The sequence below is a fragment of the Nycticebus coucang genome, chromosome 13 (assembly GCF_027406575.1).
Source record: "Nycticebus coucang isolate mNycCou1 chromosome 13, mNycCou1.pri, whole genome shotgun sequence".
Taxonomy (NCBI): Eukaryota; Metazoa; Chordata; class Mammalia; order Primates; family Lorisidae; genus Nycticebus; species Nycticebus coucang.
In genome coordinates, this window is record NC_069792.1 from 47,735,754 (window position 1) to 47,761,348 (window position 25,595).

Sequence of the window (25,595 nt, forward strand, 5' to 3'; positions counted from 1 at the left end):
ACAACAGAAATTTATTTCAGTTAGTATCTTAGTAACATGGCTGTGTTTGGCTTTAAATCAAGCTAAGAAATGTAATCTATACCTGGATGACCATATGCCCAGTTAAAATTCTGTTATGGAAGAAAGAGTAAAAAGTTTTTTTTGTTTTTTTTTTTGTAGAGACAGAGTTTCACTTTATAGCCCTCGGTGGAGTGCCATGGCGTAACACAACTCACAGCAACCTCCAACTCCTGGGCTTAGGCAATTCTCCGGCCTCAGCCTCCCGAGTAGCTGGGACTACAGGCGCCCGGCTATTTTTTTATTGCAGTTTGACTGGGGCTGGGTTTGAACCCAACACCCTCGGTACATGGGGCCAATGCCCTGCTCATTGAGCCATAGGCACCGCCCAAGAGTAAAAAGTTTTGAAAGTTTAGCTAATGATCTGCCACAATTCTTTTGAAATTAAGATTTCTATAATTAAGAAAATGCCAGGAAGGCTATGTTAAGAAAAGCAAAAGAAACAAATTAAGATTTCTAGATTTCTTTTTTTTTTTTTTTTTTTTTTTTTTTTTGTAGAGACAGAGTTTAACTTTGTTGCCCTCGGTAGAGTGCCGTGGCGTCACACAGCTCACAGCAACCTCCAACTCCTGGGCTTAGGAGATTCTCCTGCCTCAGCCTCCCGAGTAGCTGGGACTACAGGCGTCCGCCACAACGCCCGGCTATTTTTTTGTTGCAGTTTGGCCGGGGCTGGGCTTGAACCCGCCACCCTCAGTATATGGGGCCGATGCCCTGCTCACTGAGCCACAGGAGCCACCCAAGATTTCTAGATTTCTATTATAGGTATTTGGAAATGTAATTAATTTTTACAATTTGATCTTATAGCCATCCACCTTCCTTTTTTGTTCTGTCCTCTGGATTCAGTGTCAAGATTTTAATGGCCTAATGGAATGAATTAGGGACTATTTCCTCTCTTCTATTTTCGGAAGGATATGACCTAAAATTAGAATGACCATTCTTTCTTGAAAGTCTAATAAAATTTATTTGTAGGGCAGCATCTGTGGCTCAGTGAGTAGGGCACCGGCCCCATATATCAAGGGTGGAGGGGTTCAAACTCGGCCCCGCCCAAACTGCAACAAAAAAAATAGCTGGGCATTGTGGCGGGCACCTGTAGTCCCAGCTGCTTAGGAGGTTGAGGCAAGAGAATTGCCTAAGCCTAAGAGCTGGAGGTTGCTGTGAGCTGTAGTCATGGAACTCTACTGAGGGCGGTAAAGTGAGACTCTGTCTCTTCATTAAAAAAAAAAAAAAAAATTGTAAAGTTATTTGGGTTGCTTATTTTCCTTGGGAGAATCTTTAATGTTGATTCAATCATTTTAACTTTAGGACTCTTAAGGCATTCTGATCCTTCAATTAATTTTGGTAAGTTACATTTTTTAGCAAATTTTGTTTTTTGTCAAAGTTTTAAAATTTGTTGCTATAAAGTTTAGTCTTTGATTTATCTGTAGCCCTGTCCCTCTTTTCCTGATATTGTATATAGGTGCTTTTTCCTTTTGTTTGATTAGTCTTGCCAGATGCTTTCCTTTTTATTAATTTTTTTTTGAGACATAGTATCACTATGTTGCCCTCGGTAGAGTGCTGTGGTGTCACAGCTCACAGCAACCTCAAACTCTTGGGCTTAAGTGATATTCTTTTTTTTAATGAAATCATAGCAGTGTACATCAATATGATCATGGGGCACCATACATTAAGTGATATTCTTGCCTCAGCCTCCTGAGTTGCTGGGACTACAGCCACTGCCACGACGCCTGGCTATTTTTTGGTTGCAGTTGTCATTGTTCTTTAGCAGGCCTGGCTCGACTCAAACGCGCCAGCCTCAGTGTATGTGGCTGGTGTCCTACTCACTGAGCTACGGGTGCCAAGCCATTATTAATCTTTTCAATGAAGAACTTTTGTCTTTTTAAAAAAATGTCTTCCATTGTAACTTTGTTTTCTACTTCATTGAGATTTATTCTCTTTCCTATATTACCTTTTTTCTTTCTTTTTTTTTTTTTTGTTTACTTGTGTATCTTCTACCTAGCCTGTAAAATATAAAATATAGGCTAGGTAGAAGATACACAAGTACATTTTCAACCTTCTTTACTAACAGAGGAATTTTAGGGTATAAACCTCTCTGTGTACAACTTTTTCTGCATCACACAAGTTTTGTGAAATTTATAATTTAGTTACAAGTTTTTAAAATTTTTATTATGATTTCCTTTTTGACTGATGAATAATTAATTTATAATATGTATAAATGTCTACATATTTGAGAATCTTTAATTTACTGTTAACAACTTATAAGTTAATTGCATTTGTGTATATAATACTGATTCTTTGAATTTTTTTCAGGTTTGCTTAATGCCTGGAATCTAGTTATTTTGTTGCTGGAGGGTCTTTTAAAGTGTCAGGTCCATTATACTGCTAAGAACAGGAGTCCTGATCATATTCTTAATTCTCAACTCTCTCTGAACTTCTCACTCATATTACACCTGCAAACAAAACAAAACAAGCAAAAAATAAAAACCTCAAGGGAGAATAGAAGACAGGGATTTTATTTTTTTTTTTGACACCTGAAACTGTTTGAAATTAAATAATAGTATTTTAAACCAATGTGGGTCAGTACATTATTTTCAAAGACTTATGTGTTTCTAAATAGAAATATTTTCACATATTTATATATTTAGAGGCAATAGGTAGTGCTTACATAGGAACTTTGAGTTTGAGATCTGGGTTTCAGTCCTGCCTCTTGACTGTTACTGGTGCTCATAGCACATTCCTTAACCTCCACAGATTCTTTTTAAAATCTATAATTTGAGATAGGATTTTTTATTTGGATAAAATAAATGTAAAGTATCTGACAAAGATCACTCAATAAATGTTATCTATTATTATTACTATCACTCTATAATGGAAGCTTGATTAATGCTATTTCAGTTAAGTGAATGATTTATTTTGCTTTACGATTTTACTATTTTACTTAGCACTTAGGGGAAATGATTGTATTTGAAGAAAATAACTTGATAAGAATGTAAAGTATGAAATGAGTTAATTATTTATGCAGATTGAGCCTTTTACTTTGGAATAAAGTCCACAGCTATCCCATGTTTTAGAAAGTACATTGCAGAATCAGATTTACTTTTACATAATTAAATATAAGCCTTTAATTAATTTTTTAGTTAAATATTTTCTGAAGTGACTTGCTATCACTGTCACAGTTACTTTAGAAAGTAAGCATTGGTATTTACAGTTCAAAGTGTATGTCATATGAAGACCTAGTAGTGTTTAGTAGTCATTTGAGGAACATATATTTCACTCACACTATATTTCATAGAATATTATTCATCTGTGCTCAACTTAATTTTAATAGCTTATTACCACCACCACCACCCCCACCCCAGGTTGTAGCTTTAGTGATCCTCTCACTGGAGCACCTTCCCAATACTTATAGAGGCTTTCCAGAATGGCCATTTTGGAATATAATACCATTCGCCAGGAAGCAGCCAGAAAATCAAAAAAAGGCAAGAAACAAGAACTACGAGATTGCTGATAAATATCACAGAGTGTGATGCATTTTTCACTGATTTTTAAAGTATATATTTTTGTTTTCTTCTATTTTTTAATATGTGATATGATCATAATGATATACATTAAAATTGAAATGTAAATAGGAAATAAATATTTTGTGTCACGGAACAATTTGTATTTTGTTAATGTTACAGAGATTTAAATGACGGTTTATAGGAACATAAGCATAAGATAAATTATATTCCATGAATTTCATACATATTGATTATGTCTTTTGATTCCATTTGCTAAATATTTTTTGAGTGCCTGTCCTGTGTAATGAAATTTACAAGCCGCTGCAGAAGCTTTGAGGAAAAAGGAGTCCTTATTGCTAAGGTTAGAAGGGGGTCAGTAAGAACCCCTCCTTTTCCCTGCTTGAGTTTAGAAACAGTGTGAGATAAGTATTCAAGCAATGAAGATCAAAATATTAGCTTGTTTTTTTGATGAAACACGGATGGGAAACCCTGTCTTGAGTGTGTGGCACCAATAGTCCTCCCAAGCCTGAGCTTCAGAATGGGGCAGAGGTGACACCCGGGCAGTGCTAACAACCTCAGGCCGACTGGCCCATTAGCGTCTGTACTGCCAGCATGACAGGCAGATCCCAGAGAGGAAAAGTGGCTGGGGAGTGATCCCCAAACTCTTCCTCAAGAAAGCGTGAGGAGTGGGGAGAAGTGTTGCATCTGTATACCTTCCAGAGAAAGGGGAGACAAGAAGGATACCAGTGACCCCAAGGAGAGTGAGTTCCAGGCCACAAGAGGACCACGGAATGTTATAGAAGGTCAGAAACAGGGCAGTGATATCCAGTAGGGTGTTCAGAGAAAGCATCATGGAAAATGTGATGTTTGAAATGGGCCTTAAAGACAGGAGAGATGGAGATCGCTTGAGCTCAGGGGTTCAAGACCAGCCTGAGCAAGAGCAAGAACCCAAAAGGCAAAGAAAAGAGACAGGAGAAATGAAAGGAGAAGATATTTTTAGAAAGAGAGGAAAACATAAGTAAACACATTGTCTGATTTGGGAATGATGATGCACTTGACCAGAGCACCAGGTAAGATAGAGCAAGCATCATGAATTCAGACTTATGTAGGCACCATTACCAGAAGGAGCGACATGGTCAGGTGAAGGCTGTGGTGCCTGGCACTGTTTCTACAAGCCAAGGGCACTGCTGCCTGGCTCCTGCTCTTTGTGCCATGTAGGCCCAGCGTGCCAGGCATTTCAACTTTTCATGAGAAGCCAGAATCTGGATTTTTATGTGAAAACTTCCAATCAATGTATACATCTTAGCAACTAATTTAAAATAAACAACTAATTAAAAACTTACGAAGCCGCTCTCGCTGGGTCGCTCGGGTGGGCTTTGGTCGCTGTGGGTCCCGCTCTCCCACCCCCGCCAACTGCCGCTCGGGCCTCTGCAGCTGCCGCGTCGCTTCCTCGCTCCCTCGATCGTACGTCTTCCCCATGCAGCGCCGGGACGACCCCGCCGCGCCCATGAGCCGGTCCTCGGGCCGCAGCGGCTCCAGGGACCCCTCAGGTGCCGACCCCTCGGTGCGTCAGACGCCGTCTCCGCAGCCGCCGCTGCCTCCCCGGTCCCGGGGAGGCGGAGGGGGGTCCCCAGGGGGCGCCCGGGCCTCGCCCACCACACAGCCGCTGCGGCTCCTGCTGCCCTCTGCCACCGGTCCCGAAGCGACAGTGGGCGGTCCAGCGCCCACCCCACTCTGCCCCCCTCAGCCACAGCCTGGGTCAAAATGGAGCCGGAGAACAAGTACCTGTCCGAACTCATGGCGGAGAAAGACTCGCTGGACCCGTCCTTCACTCACGCCGTGCAGCTGCTGACCGCAGAAATTGAGAAGATTCAGAAGGGAGATTCAAAAAAGGATGATGAGGAGAATTACTTGGATTTATTTTCTCATAAGAATATGAAGCTGAAAGAGCGGGTGCTGATACCTGTCAAGCAGTATCCCAAGTTCAATTTTGTGGGGAAGATTCTTGGACCACAAGGGAATACAATCAAAAGACTGCAGGAAGAGACTGGTGCAAAGATCTCTGTGTTGGGAAAGGGCTCAATGAGAGACAAAGCCAAGGAGGAGGAGCTGCGCAAAGGTGAAGACCCGAAGTATGTCCACTTGAATATGGATCTACATGTCTTCATTGAAGTCTTTGGACCCCCATGTGAGGCTTATGCTCTTATGGCCCATGCCATGGAAGAAGTCAAGAAATTTTTAGTACCAGATATGATGGATGATATCTGCCAGGAACAATTTCTAGAGCTGTCATACTTGAATGGAGTACCTGAGCCTTCTCGTGGACGTGGGGTGCCAGTGAGAGGTCGAGAAGCTGCACCTCCCCCTCCACCTGTTCCTAGGGGCCGTGGTGTTGGACCACCTCATGGGGCTTTGGTGCTTGGTACTCCAGTGAGAGAAGCCATCACCAGAGGTGCCACCGTGACTCGAGGCGTGCCACCCCCACCTACTGTGAGAGGTGCTCCAACACCAAGAGCATGAACAGCAGGCATCCAGAGAATACCTTTGCCTCCACCCCCTGCACCAGAAACATATGAAGAATATGGATATGATGATACATATGCAGAACAGAGTTATGAAGGCTACGAAGGTTATTACAGCCAGAGCCAAGGGGATTCAGAATATTATGACTATGGACATGGGGAGGTTCAAGATTCTTATGAAGCTTATGGCCAGGACGACTGGAATGGGACAAGGCCATCACTGAAGGCCCCTCCAGCTAGGCCAGTGAAGGGAGCATACAGAGAGCGCCGATATGGACGTTATTAAAACAAACATGAGGGGAGAATATTAGTTATGAGCAAAGTTGTTACTGATTTCTTGTATCTCCCAGGATTCCTGTTGCTTTACCCACAACAGACAAGTAATTGTCTAAGTGTTTTTCTTCGTGGTCCCCTTCTTCTCCCCACCTTATTCCATTCTTAACTCTGCATTCTGGCTTCTGTATGTAGTATTTTAAAATGAGTTAAAATAGATTTAGGAATATCAAATTAATTTTTAAGTGTGTAGATGCTTTTTTCTTTGTTGTTTAAATATAAACAGAAGTGTACCTTTTATAATAAAAAGTTGAGTAAAAAAAAAAAAAATCCACAAACCTGTTAGTTTCAAAAATGACATTGCTTGCTTAAAGGTTCTGAAGTAAAGACTTGTTAACTTTCTCTTAGTTTTTTTTTTTTTTTTTTTTTTGTAGAGGCAGAGTCTCACTTTACGGCCCTCGGTAGAGTGCCGTGGCCTCACACAGCTCACAGCAACCTCCAACTCATGGGCTTAAGCGATTCTCTTGCCTCAGCCTCCCGAGTAGCTGGGACTACAGGCGCCCGCCACAACGCTCAGCTATTTTTTTTGGTTGCAGTTTGGCCGAGGCTGGGTTTGAACCCGCCACCCTCGGTATATGGGGCCGGCGCCTTACTGACTGAGCCACAGGCGCTGCCCCAACTTTCTCTTAGTTTTGATTTGAGGCATCCCGTAAAGTTGTAGTTGCAGAATCCCAAACTAGGCTACATTTCAAAATTCAGGGCTGTTTAAGATTTAAAATGACAAATGATAATGGCAGTAGGCGCCACCATGTAAAAGTGAGCTCAGATGTCTCTAAAAAAAATGTCTCCTTTAAAAACACATGGCGGTTGAATCTTAAGGCTAAATTTTAATACGAAAGATCGTCATGAATTAAATAGTCGATGCAATTTTTTAACGTTAGTTGATATTTAAAAAAAAAAAAATTAGGCTTGTAAAACTGACTTTTTCATTACGTGAGTTTTGAAATCTAGCCCCAGACATACAGTGTTGAGAGATACTTAGGGGAAGAGGGAATAGGTTTTGAAAAGGTTGACGGGGCACGGGGATGGCTACCTGCATTGATTTTGATACAGAGCTTTTTAGCCACAATCTTTCAGTCATAGTACTGACAGTTAAAATTTCAGTATTTAAGAAGATGAGTATTTTGTCCATCTGAGATTCTGCACTCCACAAAAAGCTCACTTGGACGCTGAGGCCAAAAGCTGATGATTTTCTTAAGTTGACACCTGTTAATATTGAACTATTCCCAAGTTAGTCAAGTATGTCTCAACACTAGCATAATATAAAAAGGGACACTGCAGCTGAATGAAAAAGGAATCAAAATCCACTTTGTACATAAGTTAAAGTCCTACTTGGATTTGTACCGTCCTCCCATTTTGTTCTTGGAAGATTAAATGCTACATGTGTTAAGTCTGCCTAAATAGGTAGCTTAAACTTATGTCAAAATGTCTGCAGCAGTTTGTCAATAAAGTTTAGTCCTTTTTTAATCAAAGTAAAAAAAAAAAAAAAAAACTTACGAAGCCATTGTATGGGCCAAAAAAAAAATTAACACATGCAAGCCAGATTTGGCTTTGTGTGACCGTTCACTTACAACCCCAGGGAAAAGGAATATAGGCCAATGGGGCTTAAAAGACAACTTGATGACCGTTGATAGAAAACCTGCATGCTAAATGTGAGTTTAGGTTTAATCTGTTTCCCAACTGGAGATCTGAGAATGAAAGTAAATAGTTGCTTCTGTGATTTGGGAAGATTCATCCCAGTGTAACTGGTGGGCCAGATGCAACGAGAGGACCCAGAAAGTTGGGAAACCACTTAGGAGATTCTTATAGAAATGAAGGGAAGAATCTGTCCACAGGAGGAGAGAAGCAGGAATGGGAAGAAAGGCCCTTCTTAATTAGGACAGCAGGCAGAGGACTTAAGATCGACTGTTTGGATATAGGGTATTAGGAAAGGAAGAAGCAAAACCAGCTTAAATTTCAAATCTTAGGAGAAGATGCTAGTTTGGGGGAATAAGGGGATACAGGTCTGTCATTATGGAAAAAGATGTTGACTAGAATTAGAACTTTAAGAAACTTTTGCATAGTAAAGACTGAGTTTTCTCAGTGGAGAGGAGAGAGGCCAAATTCATAGGGATGGGAGGAAGGAAGAAGACAAAAGAAGGAGAAAGAGGAACTATCACAGACATAGAATAATGGGCATGTTCTGTGTTCTTGCGTACATGCGTTTGTATACGTTATTATGATGCATTGGCTCCCAGAAGGATGATTACATAAACTTAAGTGGGTATATTTATTTGTGCTTCCATCTGAATTTTGCTTGAGATTGATTTAGATATTGCCTGTGTCTTTTCAATCTTTGGATCACCTCCCCCAAGTGTGGTCAAGCATTTAAGCAATAGCAAGCTGGCAGAAGGTTATTCTAAAACAAAAATTTGAAGAATTCTTTTTTAGAGGAACACTTCTCAACACCTTAGATAATCAGATGGATTTCATATATTGAACTACTGTGTACTCTACACATCTAATACAAGCCTTATGAAAACCCTAAAAAGTAAATAGGTGATATGATTCCTGCTTTATAAATGAATTAAATTTAGGGTCTATATTTTATACTAGGTCTCTAGCCAACAAGTGGGAGGCTTCTAAGATTCTAACCTACTAGAATTCAAAGGTCACAATCCTAAACTCCATGAAATACTAATTTTAAAAACCCTAAATTTAGATGATACATATAATGGAGTTTTTCTTTTTTGGTTCTTTGGGGTTTCTTTTGAGACAGATTCTCATTATGTTGCCCTCAGTAGAGTGGTGTGGCATCACAGCTCACAGCAACCTCAAACTCTTAGGCTCAAGCGATTCTCTTACTTCAGCCTCCCTGTGGCTGGGACCACAGGCACCTGCCACCATGCCTGGCCATTTTATTTATTTTTTTTTGGTTGCAGTTGTCATTGTTGTTGAGCAGGCCCAGGCCAGGGTCAAACCCGCCACCTTCGGTGTATGTGGCTGGTGCCCTACTCACATGAGCTACGGACGCTGAGCTGCATATAATTATGTTTTAATAACCTAAAGTTCAGGGCAAGATAGTATTTCCACAGACAAAAATATCTCTTAAGACTGAGTTGAGTTCCTGAGTTAGGACACTAACACATCTTGAAGCATTTATGCCAGTAGAATGGAAAACTGGGATTGTGTACATGGATAATTATGTCTGCACTCCCGCCCCCTAATCTTCCCTGTTCAACTCAAGCCAATTCAAGACAGGAGTGGAATGCTTATGGAATGTTTGTTTCTTTTTAATAAATGAGATGTGTTGACAATAATGAATCACTTTTTTAGTCTTGGCATTCCATTTAATTTATGTTTTTCATTAAATCTTTCCAAAAAATCTACAGGCTCTACTTCTTTAAATTACATGTACTTTTTTTGTTCCTTGTGAAGTTCCTAACAAAACCAGAATGTATTTAAATACACAGAAAGTTCAAATCACCCCCAAGTAAGGTAAATCCAAAATTTGGAGATAAGGATGAGATGCCAACTTCTGATGTTGTAGCTATTATGGGTGTTAAACTTGTGTTTGGGATTGAATACAATCTTTTCAGAAAGGACTCTTCTGCCTTTGTGATTTGGACATTCCTCCAGTATAAGCAACATCAATCATACTCTTGGGAAACTGTGCCTTGTGATAAATATTTAGGATAGAAAGGCAGAGTTTTGATTTTAGACTGAGAAAACAGTTCTTTACAAAGAATAATTACTTCAGTGAAGGACAAATCATGAGTCAATGATAGTTTCAAAGAAATTTCCTAAGACTCACTTCCTTTCTCTATTTCTCCACTGACCAAGCAGCCTTCTAATATGTAATTTAGACTCCTGATTGAACATAATACATTGACGAAAAGCAGATACCTTCTTTGGATGGCATGCAGATCTAGGATGGGGTATGTTAATTAACGGATTGCTATTCTGATTCATAGTACTTGTAAATTTGGTTGATGTGAATTGGTACACAGATCCTGATCATCAAACAAATTGAAGGCTTTTTTAAATTAAAAAATCATTTTAGTAATTAAAAATATATATATACTTTTTTAGAAATTTCAGCAATATAGCCCAGTATAAAAGTCTAAAATCACCTCAAATCTTACTACTTACAAATAACTTCAAGTGAACATCTTTCTCTGCATCTTTGCAGATAGATGAAAAACACTTTAAAGTGGGATGATCCCATTGATGCTATGTTTGAATAAAGTTATTCAACTTAATTTTTACTCTGATATAAGAAAAACCTATGTGCAATAGAGGAATTTGCTTAAATTCAAATATTATTAATTTTAAAATTACATATTATAAATCCATATTTAAATCCATGTTAGAGTCATTTCTTTTCTTTTCTTTTCTTTTTTTTTTTGAGACAGAGCCTCATGCTGTCACCCTGGGTAGAGTGCTGTGGCATCACAGCTTACAGCAAGCTCCAAACTCCTGGGCTCAAGCGATTCTCCTGCCTCTGCCTCCCAAGTAGCTGGGACTACAGGCGCCCGCCACAATGCCCGGCTACTTTTTGGTTGCAGCCGTCATTGTTTGGCGGGCCCGGGCTGGATTTGAACCTGCCAGCTCAGGTGTACGTGGCTGGCGCCTTAGCCGCTTGAGCCACAGGCACCGAGCCTAGATTCGTTTCTAAATCTAGATCTGATCTAGATTTCTGTCTCTTTCTTTCTTTCTTGTCTTACTTTGTCACCCTCAGTAGAGTGCTGTGGTATCATTAGCTCACAGTAACCTCCAACTTTTGAGCTTAAGCGATTCTCTTGCCTCAGCTTTCCAAGTAGCTGGTACTACAGGTGCCCGCCACAATGCTCGGCTATTTATTTTTTTATTGTTGTTGCAGTTATCATTGTTGCTTTAGCTGACCCAGGTTGGGTTCGAACCCAACAGCCTTGGTGTATGTGGCTGGTATCATAACCACTGTGCTCCAGGCGCTGAGCCAAAGCCTGGATATTTTTAGAAATGAGGTCTCACTCTGGCTCAGGCTGGTCTCGAACCTGTGAGCTCAGGCAATTCAGCCTGAGCCTCAGCCTCCCAGAGCGTTAGGATTACAGGCATGAGCCACTGTGCCTGGCCTGGATTGTCTTTCTTAAAACATTCCTCTACAAAGCCTTTTTAAAAAACATTTCAGGATATTATGGAGGTACAAATGCTTCGGTTACATGAGTTGCTTTTATATAGAGTCACAGTTATAAGAGAGCCTCTCCCCCAGATATTAGCATCGTACCACTTAGACATGCATTTACCCCTCCCTTTTCATCCCCTCTCACCTGCTTGCTTTCCATTGAGTTTTACTACCAAATGTGTACATGAGTGTTGATGAATTAGTTCCTATTTAATAATGAGTTCGTGTGGTGTTTGTTTTTCCATTCTTGTTGACACTTCATTCAGAAGAATGGTCAGCAGTTTCAACCAGGCTGTTAGTTCGCCATCTTTTATTATGGCTGAGTAGTACTCCGTGATGTACATATACCACATTTTTTAAATCCAGTCATGAATTGATGGGTCTTGGGTTAATTCCACATTTTTGCAATTGGGAATTATGCTGCAATAAATGTTTGAATGCACATGTCTTCTTGATAAAATGGCTTTTTTTCCTTTGGGTAAATACCCAGTAATGGGATTCCTAGATCAAATGGTAGGTCTACTTTTAGTTCTTTGAGGAATCTGCAGGCTTTTCAAACTGAAGTATACATCCAGATCTCCTGGAGAACTTGTTAAAATCTAGATTCCTGTAGGTTTAGAGTGGAGTCGAAGAGAATCTTCATTTCTAAAAGCTCCCAGCTGACCATACTTTCAGTAGACCTGCCTTAGTACCATCTGTATCTGGAGCTACCTAGGGAACTTTTTCAGACTACCACTCTCCAGCCTCTACCCCTAGAGACACTGATCTAATTGGCTTGAGGTGGCCTATTGAACATGTATAATTTTTTAAAGATGCTGGGGGATCCTAATTTGCAGTTAGGCCTAAGAACTACTGTTGTGAGGTTGCGAGAGTATGAAAAACACTCAGAGGTTGGAATGGCCATTTTTCTTCCCATCAGAGCTTTGTGGTTGTTATTTCATTGTCTTCTGGCATTAATTGTTGCTGTGGAAAAATCTGATTCCTCGGGCGGCACCTGTGGCTCAGTCGGTAAGGCGCCGGCCCCATATACTGAGGGTGGCGGGTTCAAACCCGGCCTCGGCTGAACTGCAACCAAAAAAAAAAAAATCTGATCCCTCACAATGTTTTATCCCTTAGATTATTTGCCATTCCTGCCTGGATGTCTGAAGATTTTCTTTATTCTTGAAACTAAATCAGAATATGATTCACTGTAGGTTGTACCAGTTCAAAATGTCCTGGAACATGGTATGTTCTTTCAAGGCTGCAGATTCAATTCTTTCTGCAATTTTTAAAGTTTTCTTTTATTAAATCTTTGAATACTTACTCTTTCTGTTTCATATTTTTGAGTTCTCTACTTCAGGGGCACCAAAAATTGGGATCATCTTCATCTGTTCTACAGATCTGAAAAGTTGCAGAATAAGAGTTTGTTAATATTTTCCATTTTCTTCCTGACTGCTTAAATCTGTGCATTCACTGATGGTTATTTTAGCGTTTCTTCTAAGTCAGCAGTTTTGTTTCTGTCTCTTTTCTTCCTTGCTCTTTCTTAATTATAAATTCAGTAGTGATATTATTTGTGTCTCAAATTTGTTGTCTTAGATCTACAACCACTTTTTATCTACTTCTATGTCCAGGGATTGGCCAACTCTTTTTGATAAAAAGCAACAGACTAAAAAATTTAGGCCTTGCAGACCAGTCTCTATTACAACCACTTAACTCTGACATTGTAGCGTGAAAACAGTTGTAGGCAATCTGTCATTAATGAGCATGACTGCGTTCCAATAAAATTTTATTTATAAAAACAAGGCACTGGCTAGTTCCTTGTCAGTAGCAGCAGTGTGTTTAGTACATAGTGTTCCTTTTGTAATTGTTAAAATGTTCCTCCACCCCCTTCCTAAAACAGCTCATAATTCATTGCCTCTGGGGTTAGTTTCCTAATTTTCCTGGGAGTGGGTGCTGCTTAAAACACTTTGTTTATAAGCAGAAGGATCATCACCAGGTTGATTTAATAAGAACTAATTATTTTTACATGTTCATTATGTGTAGGGCATTGTACTACATGCTTTTCATCTACCAACTTGGTGAATCTTCCCAACAACCCAGCTTTACAATCCCTACTCTACACATTCTCATTCCATTGCCCTGGGGGACTATTGCATACCTCTCTTCTCTTGGGAAGGTCACCCTCTCCCTCTGAGCTTCTCCTAACTTCACTGAGAAAGCGGAAGCATTCAGTAGGGAACTTGCCTTTACTCCAAACCCTTATCTATGAACCCTTCTGCCTCTGTACTCCCACGAGTACTACCCATGTTCCTACAGGGAAGCCCTTCTCTTGCTCAGCAGATACATGTTTATCTCCTCTCACTCTAGCAATCATATCCCCAATCAGCACAACCTCCCCTGTTAATCCCATCATTTTCACTAGCATAAAATCTTGCTCCAAAATTGTCTTAAATGAACACACAAGGAAACATTTTGTGATCTGCAACTCCATTTATTTGTTTCCCTTCACAGCAAAACTCCAAAGAGTGCTGTGTGCTCAGTCTCCCTTCCTCAATGCCCTTTCTCTCTTGAACCCATGCCATTGGCCTCCCCACTCCACTGAACAGCACTTGCCAAGGTGTCTTGTCACCTCCCTGTTACCAAAGCCAATGACAATTCCCAGTCCTTGTTTGATCTCTCAAGCAGCTTTTGACATAGTTGCTCTCTCTTTTCTTTATGGAGGCTTCCAGAGCATTCTCTTCTCTTCATTCTCCTCCTGACTTTCAAGCCACTTCCTATAACAAAATCTACAGCTAGAGAAGTGGCTTAGGTGGGACTGGGGCTCCTCAAAGAGACGCCTTCCTTATTTCTAAGTCCCTGGTGCTAGCACTGGGCCTAACACCCAGTGTGAACTGAGAAGAATCTAGTGTTTTGCAAGAAGGATGTCAGAGCTAGAGGTCAGTGATAATGAGATAGTTCAATCCAGACGCACTGGACTCTTCAAGTAATGCGAGCAAGATGGGACCAACTAATGGAATTTCCAAGGAATGGGGAACAGGTAGGAGACCCAGACATGTGAGTGGCAAGTTTAGGTTAGGACCTCACAGAAGGAGGAAATTGACCCTAGTCTGGCAGGCACTCTCTTATAAGGCTAACAATCTGTAGCTGAGAGCCCATTTCCTGGTCTTTAGTCTTAGGACAGGTTTCCTGGGAAGCAGGCTCCACGTTGAAGCTTAGTGTGCAGGAATTTTACCAGCAGTGCTGCTGTCAGTAACAGTCCTGAGGAGGAAAGCAGGCAGGATAATTGGTCAGAGGACTTGAACGGCAGTGAGGTCTCAGCGAAGGCTTTCCTGAACCCTATGTGGATCTGCAGATCTGGAAAAGACCTGCAGGGTTATGCCATCTGGAAGCGAAGAGATTCACCTTTAATAAACTCCAGCCTTCCCTGCACTGATCAGTCACTGGATCATGGGGTGCGACACTCAGTTAATGTGGTTCTCCTCTGCTGAGGGAAATTTCTGAAGGGGGTCTGTGGTGAATAACACCTGTCAACAACTGGTGAATGAGTACTGCCCTAAAGGGGAGATCTGGGGGCAAAGCACAGTAGCCATCACCCTTTCTCCAGAGAAACTGCAGCACAGTATTAAGAAGGGAATGAAGACGAGACCACGAGTTCAGGAAGAAGATGGCTGGACCATGTATGGGTAGCAACCCCATTAGGAAATGGCAGAAATGCACAGCCTTTATGCACAGGGTTAAGGAAGCAGATAAGATTGTGATGTACCCAGAGCCTGACACTGTGCAAAGTCATTACAACCCTTAGGGTTAAGCGGTCAAAAGGAAGGAAATAGCATCACCTGATCCCAGGGGGAAGTGTTGCTGGGAAAAAGAGCTGCATGGGAGGACCTGTGGTTATGAGGACTGCCAGAGGTGGGACGCCCTGGGGAGCAGGCATGTCCCCAACTCCTTCCACCTCCTGCCAGTACCTGCCAAGGCCAACCCCAGTTCAAAGTCAGTCAATAATGGAGTATGGATGATGCATTCCATGGAAATCACCTTCTTGGAGTATGGAGGATGAAGAGAGAACAGATCTGGGGTAACCAGATGGAGAACAACCTACAAAGATAACAAGGTAAAAGCAGTCCGGGGGTTACAGCAAGGGGCAGGGCAAGTGACACTGGGTATGGTGCTGCTCTACCTTCCTTCCAGGCTTTCCTACCAACTGAGACTGAGTCTGGGGTGGTCCCTGATATGTGGATTGGACCCAGAGTTGGGGAGTAGATGAGTGCAAAATTGAGCAATAGGCTGGGCTAAATTGTCTCAGCTGGAAGGAAGGTCCCAGATGGAAGGGTCGGGGTCTGAAGGAAAGGAGGAGAATATAAACTTAAGATGGTGATAAAGCAAGAAAGCCCCCAAGGATTCAGAGGCCATTGACCCCTGCCCCTAGTTCCCACCAATTCTGCTGCTTTTTCTGGTCCCAGTGAGGCCTCCAGCACAGACATCAGATGGGGCCTAGACCTTCCTTCCAGCAGCACTTGCACAAATGAACCCGAATCTGCCCTTCAGCCTGAATACTTGGTGGGATGCGGCGAGAAGGGTTTGGGGAGCAGGCAGCCTGGGACACGCGTGACTGAGAGCAGCATCTCTGCACAGCCCCGCACCATATAAACAGTCTCGCCAGCATCTGGTAATGGAATTTCAAGGGGAGGCGAACAGGCAGGGGACCCAGATAGTGGGTCCAAATGGTGGCAGAAAAGATTTTTTACTTTTTCCATACAGTTGACGTGAATTGAGCACCAGGAATCCTGTCTTCATGGTCTCCTGTTTTTAACCCCTCTGGTTTCCCTTCTCCCCAGCCTGGGCAACGGGAGGTCAAGGCTCTGGAGGTTCCTTTTCTTGAGGAGATGGAAGGCAGCAGCTTGTGAATAGTCCTCTCCCTTAGGGACAGGCTTGGTCTTTCAGGTTTTTCATGGTGGAACGCCTGCGTGGCAAACATGCGTCCCTCTGGGTAAATGAGGCCACTCCCATGGCACTACTATGACGTGGGAACCAAGCGAAGCTCCCTTCCCACCATGGGCGTGGCCAGAAATGCAGGAAGGGGGTGAGTGAGACCAAAAGTCTTGTCTTCCCACTCTAGAAACACTAACAATGATTGTCACTCTAGCGGTGAATGACTGAGCAGTGGCTCATCTATGGAGTGGCTCTCCAGGTACATATTAGATGCAGGTTGAGCACTCCTAATGGGAAAACTTGAAATCCAAAATACTCCCAAATTCAAACCTTTTTGAGTATTGACATGATACCACAAGTGGAAAATTGCACCACTCTGATCAGTCAGCAGCCATCAACCTTAATGCAAGACCCTCTGCCAGCATAAAGAAGATTATGATGTGGTGGGGCTCAGACAATCCTTTAGCAAAAAACTATTTTTAAATTAGGGGATCTACTGTACTTGTGTTTTAGAAATAATACTATTGCTGGTGGCGCCTGTGGCTCAGCAGGTAGGGCGCCAGACCCATATACCAAGGGTGGCGGGTTCAAACCCAGCCCCGGCCAAAACTGCAACAAAAAAATAGCCGGGTGTTGTGGTGGGCGCCTGTAGTCCCAGCTACTTGGGAGGCTGAGGCAGGAGAATCGCCTAAGCCCAGGAGTTGGAGGTTGCTGTGAGCTGTGTGATGCCATAAGCACTCTACCAAGGGCGATAAGGTGAGACTCTGTCTCCACAAAAAAAAAAAAAAAAAAAAAGGAATAATTCTATTGCACACCTAATAGACTATAGCGTAAGTACAATTTTTAGATGCACTGGGAAACCAAAAATTTTGTGCAATTCACTTTATTGTGATGTTTGTGATATTGTGATGTCCTGGAACATAAACCTGAAATATCCTCCAGGTGCACCTATAATTGATGGGCCACTTAATCTTCACTAATTCCTCCCCCATCACACCATTGAGGATTTCAAGCTTAGGGGAAGAAAGCCTTCCCATGACAAAAAATAAATAGGTATACTGTAGAACTCCAAATAATAGTTTAAAATTTAATAATAACTGGCATCTGCATAGTGATTTATGAATTGAACAACTTTTTGGACGGTGCCTGTGGCTCAGTGGGTAGGGTGTTGGCCCCATATACTGAGGGTAGTGGGTTCAAACCTGACCCCAGCCAAACTTCAACAAAAAAGTAGCCAGGCATTGTAGCGGGCGCCAGTAGTCCCAGCTACTGGGAGGCTGAGGCAAGAGAATCACCTAAGGCCAGGAGTTGGAGGTTGCTTAGAGTTGTGTGATGCCACGGCTCTCTACTGAGGGCGATAAAGTGAAACTCTGTCTTTACAAAATAAATAAATAAATAAAATAATAAACAACTTTTCACTCACTGTTTTAGTCTGTTTAGAGCAGCTACAACAAATACCTGAGACTGATTAATTTATAAGCAATAGAAATTTATTTCTCACAATTCTGGAGGCTGGAATGTCCAAGATCAAGGCACCAGCAGATTCCATGTCTGATAAGAGCCCCATCTCCACTTTCAAGATGATGCCTTGTTGCTGCGTCCTCCAGAGCAGAGAAACATTGTTCTCACATGGCAGAAGGTAGGAGGACAAAAGGGATGGATCCCCTCCGTCAATCCTTTTTTTTTTTTTTTTAGACGGAGTCTGACTCAGTCCCCCTGGGTAGAATGCCATGGTATCATCACAGCTCACAGCACCTTAAACTCTTGGGCTCAAGTGGTCCTCATGCCTCAGCCTCCCAAGTAACTAGGGACTACAGACACCTGCCACAATGCCTGGCTAATTTTTTCTATTTTTAGTGGAGATATGGTCTCACTCTTGCTCGGGCTGGTCTTGAATTCCAAAGCTCAAGCAATCCACCTGCTTCAGCCTCCCAGAGTGCTAGGATTGCAGGTGTGAGCCACTATGCCTGGCCTGTCAATCCCTTTTATGAGAGTGCCTAATCTCATTCCTCCTGGCCTCATCCCCTCTTAAAGTCTCCTAATACTGTCACACTGGCAACATCTGAATTTTGGAGATGACATATTCCAATCCTGGTACTCATATGATTTCATTTGCCCATTGGAAGATGAGGTCACCAATGGGTGTAACACAATCTTGTGGATAAGGACAGCAGAGACCTCTCACATCAAGTGGCTCCCTCGGTGTCACCCAGTTTCTAGGAGGCAGCTCCTCACAGCACTCTGTCACCAAGTCCATCATAGATGCATATAATTAGCTATATAATTTCAAGTGTTTAACATATCTTTGGTTCTGATTTTTCTGCATTTGAAATGAGGACTGGCAGCACCTGTAGCTCAAGGAGCTAGGGCGCCAGCCACATACACCGGAGCTGGCGGGTTCGAATCCAGCCCAGGCCTGCCAAATAACAATGACAACCACAACCAAAAAATAGCCAGGCATTGTGGTAGGCACCTGTAGTCCCAGCTACTTGGGAGTCTGAGGCAAGAGAATTGCTTAAGCCCAAGAGTTTGAGGTTGCTGTGAGCTATGAGTGTTATGGCGCCATAGAACTCTACCCAGGGTGACAGCTTAAGACTCTGTCTCAAAAAAAAAGAGAAAGAAGAAGGAAAAGAAAATAAGGAGGACTGCCACCTAGAATTATGAAGAGCTGGCTGTTACTTGAAAGGGTTTGGGGTGTTGACTGATGTCAGCAGACAGTCCAAGTCAGAAGAAAGCTGAATTAAGACCTGCTTTAGAATAAATATTTGAGATTCCTTGAACAGTTCTTCGCTTTTAATGTACAGTGTTTCCAAAATGCTTATAGTCTGTACCCTGATTGATGCTTATGTTTAAAGAAGTATAGAAATTGCCATCAGTACCTGGCGCTCCCATAGAGTATTAAGCTAAACACAGAAAATGTATGTGTTCACCATTACAGGCACAATTTACAGTCCTTGGAATACAAGTTAATATCTACACAAAACGGATATGTGAGGAGAGGAATGCTTTTGATTCATTGAGTGTTTTACATGTGCCATGTTCTGACCTGAAACTAGAGAGACTTCAGCCTGTAATTTTTCTATAACTCTATGAACCTGAAAGTAATCTAAGATAATGTGTGCATGAAAAGAGACCAAAAACCTGTCTTTCAAAACCTTGATCTGGTGAAATAAAACCATCAGAAATCTCATCCTATACCTGGTTATTTCTGAGGCAGCTGACAAACTTAAAGTGTAGATTATAGATTATTGTTCTGGTGACAACAACAGAAAAGATGGAAGAAAAGAAGACATCTTTGGTTCATGCGAGCCAATTTCATTTAGTGTAAATGTATCTTAGCAGATTAAATATCTTGAAAAATTGATCTACAATTTGAAAGACTTGGAAAATGTACTTGAAACAATTTCTGACAACCATTCTCTCCTCTCCAACTACAAGCTGTGCTTCAATAAGTATTTTTTTAATTGTGATAAAATATACAAAACATAAAATGTATCGTCTGAACTATTTTCCGTGTGTACAGTTCAGTAGCATTGAGTACATTCAGGTTTATAATCTTGAGTGCTCTTGGTGTTTTGTTTAGGATTGACTTCCTTTCTTCACTTACAGTATCCCCCTCCTCCCCGACCTGGCTTTCCAACAAATTGGCAGAAAATTCTGAACCTGTGTACAAAAAAGAAAAAAGAACAATCTACATAGCACCCGTGGAAGGACATCTCATTAAAAACTTAGTGAAGGTCATGTCTGTAAGTCTCAGAATGTGGGGAGTTTGAAGTAGGAGGATTGCTAGAGGCCAGGTGTTCAAGACCAGCCTGGGGAACATAGAAAAGCCTCATACAAAAATTTTTTTAAAAATTAACCAGGCCTGCACCACCACATGCCTGTGTTCCTAGCTCCTCTAGAAGCTGAGGTAGGAAGTTGGCTAAAGCCCAGGAGTTTGAGGTTGCAATGGGCTATGACAACACCACTGCACTCCAGCCTGAGTCATAGAGCAAGACCCTATCTCTCCCCACACCCCCAACCAGAAATCTGAATTAATGGAGTGAGCTGCTGAGACCTTTACTGGTGCTTTGCCTCATGCTACTGGAGCCCAGAGGGCCTCCTTTCCTGGGCTGCAGTGTGGATGGAGGGCTGGGACGTAGTGGAGGGGAGAGGAAAGTATTACATTTTCAGGAAGAAGTTGAAGGTTTTTCTGTTTCTTTCTTTTATTTTTTTCTTTCCCTTTTTTTTTTTTTTTTTGGTCAGTAAACCTTGTAGAGAAGTAGCTTTTTCTGTTTCTAAGTCAGGTCTTCATCAATGCTATGGAGGCTAAACAGATCTTTTGATGCCTTGGGACCCTTCCATTGCCAAACTCTTTAACTGATGAACTCTCTGGTTCTATGGCGGAGAAGGAGAGGAATGAGCTCTTTGGTGCTGGAGGACTCTGATCCAAAACAGGTTGGAAGTGAGAGAATATTTCTGTATTTTGAGGATCAAACAGACACTCTTGAGCCCCACCATGACACAGGTCTGGGAGCTGTGATAGGGGCCAGGACATTTGGGGCTGGTGAGTGTTTGCGTGGGTGCCTGAGAGGAGTGGCTAAATCAGCGGATCCATCCTTCTCAACCCCACAGCTTTAGGAAAGAGCAGAGTTATCAGAACTTCAACCCTGATGGGAACTGATCTTAAAGAGGGGTTCTAAGCTGCCAGGCCAACGTAGAGACTCTGGTATTGATTACAGAGACCACATAGGATTGAAGACAAAGAAAGTTCTAGTCAAATCTTGAGATGAAAATTCAAAGCACAGTGGTGAGATTTGGAGCCCTGCACCTTAGGGGGAGCCCCGGACAAGGGGAGGAAAGGGAGTAAACACCCTTGTTACATTGCAGTTCAAACCTGTGAATTCCTGTGAAAGTTTTAGTAGCTCAAGGGATCTTTCTTATGATTTGGCAAGATTAGAAAGCCATCTGCTCTTGAATTCTTTTTTTTTTTTTTTTTTTTTGTAGAGACAGAGTCTCACTGTACCGCCCTCGGGTAGAGTGCCGTGGCGTCACACGGCTCACAGCAACCTCTAACTCTTGGGCTTAAGCGATTCTCCTGCCTCAGCCTCCCGAGCAGCTGGGACTACAGGCGCCCGCCACAACGCCCGGCTATTTTTTTGTTGCAGTTTGGCCGGGGCTGGGTTTGAACCCGCCACCCTCGGCATATGGGGCCGGCGCCCTACTCACTGAGCCACAGGCGCCGCCCAAATTCTTTTTTTTTTTTAATTGTAAAGTTTAGTTATGGTTCAGAAAAAATTGAGCAAATAACTTTCTCTGAAAAAATATATTGACTCTGTAGACTGCAGTTATTGGGGGATGGGGTGGATAAGTTGAATTACCATATTTTCTATTCTGAAAATGGTAAAAAGTCCCGTTTCCAGTCTGCTTGTAAAGATACATATGCTCAAAATGACTGAGAATAAATACAATAGGAAAAGCAAAACTTATAAAGCTAAGTGCATGTGATAGTCTCCAAGAGAAAATCTCGGAAGTACCCCAAATGGCAACAAGAATGTTTCCCTGTGATTTGAAGTTCTTTTCATTCATTTTTGTTTTTTGCTCCTGGTTTGAGGATGTGCGTGAACTCAATGCAATTGAAATTCCCCTTTTGTCAGTAGGTGCTTCTCTGTATAGCACATCCACCTCCTCATCTATAAAAGGATCACCCATTGTTGCAGCAGCTCTCTTGGGCAATAATCATAAATAGTGGCAGTTGCTTCTTTATCAAAGCAAGTACAGGCATTTCTGATGACATCTTCCGGATCTGTGCCATTTAACTAACTTCTCACCAAACATGGTGAAGAACATGGTGAAACTGATGGGTCCGGAAGCCTCATTCATCATGGCATCCAGATTCTCTTCAGTTGGATTTTTCGTCAGTGAGATCTTCCTAGTCAATGAAACCATCTCTGTTTTGATCAATCATGTTGAAGGCCTCTTTGAATTCCTGATTCTGTGACTGGTCAAACACGGCTAATACATTAGATGTTGTGAGCTGAGGGAGCTTCTCGGCGGTCTTTGTGTTTGCCTTTTTACTAGATCTGAGGGTGGTTAAATCCCTGCGCAGCCACAAGAATCTGAGCTCCTCATTGATTCCGCGGCTACTGCTTTCACTACCCTTATCCTCAAGAGCCTCCAGCCACTAATAACCAACCTTATTCTTGAATTCTTTCAAATTCTTCTTCTTTTGATTTGAGACAAGAGTTGATTTTTTTTGTTTTGAGACAAGAGTTACTCTGTTGCCTAATAGAGACAGAGTCTCATTTTGTTACCCTCAGCACAGTGCCATGGCATCGTAGCTCACAGCAACCTCAAACTCTTGGGCTCAAGTGATTCTCCTGTCTCAGCCTCCCAAGTAGCTGGGACTACAGGAGCTCACCACAATGCCCAGCTATTTTTAGAGACGAGGTCTCTCTCTGGCTCAGGCTGTGAGCTCAAGGCAATCTACCTGCCTCGGCCTCCCAAGGGCGTGAGCCACCTCACCCAGCTATTGTATTATTATATTATTATTTTGTTGTTGATACAGGGTTCTACCCTATGCCCTGAGCAGAGCACAATGGCAGACTCAGGCTGTGGGCATCCTGCTGCCTCAGCCTCTGAAGCTGCTGCCATTACAGTCCTTCCCTGAGGTGCCCCGCTGAGTTTTTCAATTTTTTTTTATGAGTCAGGGTCTCACTCCTGCTCAGACAAGACTCAAAATCCTGAGGTCAAGCAATCCTCCTGCCTCAGCCTCCCACAGTTCTGTGATTATAGGTGTGAGCCACCACACCCAGTTATTTTTTTATTTTTTATTGTTTGGGATTCATCGAGGGTACAGAGAATTAGGTTACATTGATTGCGTTTGTTAGATAAAGTCCTTCTTTTTTTTTTTTTTTTTGTAGAGACAGAGTCTCACTTTATGGCCCTCAATAGAGTGCCATGGCATCACACAGCTCACAGCAACCTCCAACTCCTGGGCTTAAGCGATTCTCTTGCCTCAGCCTCCCAAGTAGCTGGGACTACAGGTGCCCGCCTCAACGCCCAGCTATTTTTTGGTTGCTGTTCAGCCGGGGCCGGGTTTGAACCCGCCACCCTCGGTATAAGGGGCTGGCACCTTACCGACTGATCCACAGGCGCCGCCGGATAAAGGCCTTCTTATACTTGTGTCCCACCCCCAAGAGCTGTGCCATACACTGTGACCTCCATCCCCCTCCCTTCTCCCCACTCCCTCATTTCCCTATTGCCTATCTTGTATTTGCTCATCTACTGCCTCCATATTAGAATTGAGTAAATTGGATTCTCCATTCTTACGATGTTTTACTAAGAAGACTGTGTTCCACCTCCCTCTAGGTGAATACAAAAGATGTAAAGTCTCCATATTTTTAATGGCTGAATAGTATTCCATGGTATGCATACACCACAGCTTGTTCATCCATTCCTGGGTTGGTGGGCATTTAGGCTGTTTCCACATTTTGGCAATTGTAAATTGAGCCGCGAGAAACAGTCTAGTGCAAATGTCCTTGTGATAAAAGAATTCTTTTTCTGGGCGGCGCCTGTGGCTCAGTCGGTAGGGCGCCGGCCCCATATACCGGAGGGTGGTGGGTTCGAACCTGGCCCCGGCCGAACTGCAACAAAAAATATAGCCGGGCGTTGTGGCGGGCGCCTGTAGTCCCGGCTGCTCGGGAGGCTTAGGCGAGAGAATCGCTTAGGCCCAGGAGTTGGAGGTTGCTGTGAGCTGTGTGATGCCATGGCACTCTACCAAGGGCCATAAGGTAAAACTCTGTCTCTACAAAAAAAAAAAAAAAAAAAAAAAAGAATTCTTTTTCTTCTGGATAGATGCCCAGTAATGGGATTGCAGGATCAAATGGAGGTCTAATTGAATTCTTTGAGGGTTCTCCATACTTCCTTCCAAAAAGGTTGTATTAGTTTGCAGTCCCACCAGCAGTGTAAAAATGTTCCCTTCTCTCCATATCCATGCCGGCATCTGCAGCTTTGAGACTTTGTGATGTGGGCCATTCTCACTGGCGTTAGATGATATCTCAGAGTAGTTTTGATTTGCACTTCTCTGATGATTAAGGATGATAAGCATTTTTTCATATGTTTGTTAGCCATTTGTCTGTCTTCTTTAGAGAAGGTCTATTCATGTCTCTTATCCAACGATGTATGGGGTTCTTGGCCTTTTTTTGTTGATTCTCTAGATCCAACTTTTGTCCAGTTCAGTTTGTTTGCTTTGGTTGTTGTTTCCTTTGCTGTACAGAGGCTTTTCCATTTAATTAAGCCCCATTTGTTTATTTTTGTTGTTGTTGCAATTGCCACAGAAATCTTCCTCATAAAATCTTTCTCAGGCTGATATCTTCAAATGTTTTCCCCACACTTTCTTTGAGGATTTTTATTGTTTCATGCCTTAGATTTAAATATTTTATCCATCTTGAATCAATTTTTGTAAGTGGTGAGAAGTGCAGGTCCCGTTTTAGTCTTTTATATGTGGTTATCCAGTTCTCCCAGCACCATTTATTGAATAGGGATTCTTTTCCCAAGTATATATTCTTGTCTGCCTTATCAAAGATCAGGTGGCTTTAAGATGTTAGTTTCATCTCACGGTTTTATATTAGGTTCCAGATATCAATGTCTCAATTTTTGTGCAAATACCATCCTGTGTGATCACTATGGCCTTGTAGTATAGCTAGAAGTCTGGTAGAGTGGTACCCCCTGCTTTGTTTTTATTACTAAGAATTGCCTTGGCTATATGGGGTTTCTTCTCGTTCCATACAAAATGAAGAATTGTTTTTTTCCAAATCTTGAAAGTATGATGATGGTATTTTAATGGAGATTGCATTGAATCTGTAGATTGTTTTCGGAAGTACACACATTTTGACAATATTTATTTATTTATTTATTGAAACAGAGTCTCAAGCTGTCACCCTGGGTAGAGTGCTATGGCATCACAGCTTATAGCAACCTCAAACTCTTGGTCTTAAGTGATTCTCTTGCCTCAGCCTCCCAAGTAGCTGGGACTACAGGTGCCTGCCACAATGCCCAGCTATTTTTTTTTTGTTGTTGCAGTTGTCATCATTATTGTTTTAGCTGGCCCAGGCTGGGTTCAAACCCACCAACCTTGATGTATGTGGCCGGTGC

General features: G+C 42.3%; 1 protein-coding gene and 1 pseudogene across 2 annotated transcripts in view; one reads left to right on the plus strand and one right to left on the minus strand.

The window, feature by feature from the left end:
• The window catches only part of LOC128563680 (nicotinamide phosphoribosyltransferase-like), a 209,398-nt gene that overhangs the window by 56,902 nt on the left and 126,901 nt on the right, over positions 1-25,595 (minus strand). The gene's annotated exons all lie outside the window — the stretch shown is intronic.
• On the plus strand, positions 5,032-6,749 carry LOC128563679 (KH domain-containing, RNA-binding, signal transduction-associated protein 1-like; annotated as a pseudogene). The gene has a single exon (XR_008373855.1). The product of XR_008373855.1 is annotated as a KH domain-containing, RNA-binding, signal transduction-associated protein 1-like (transcript).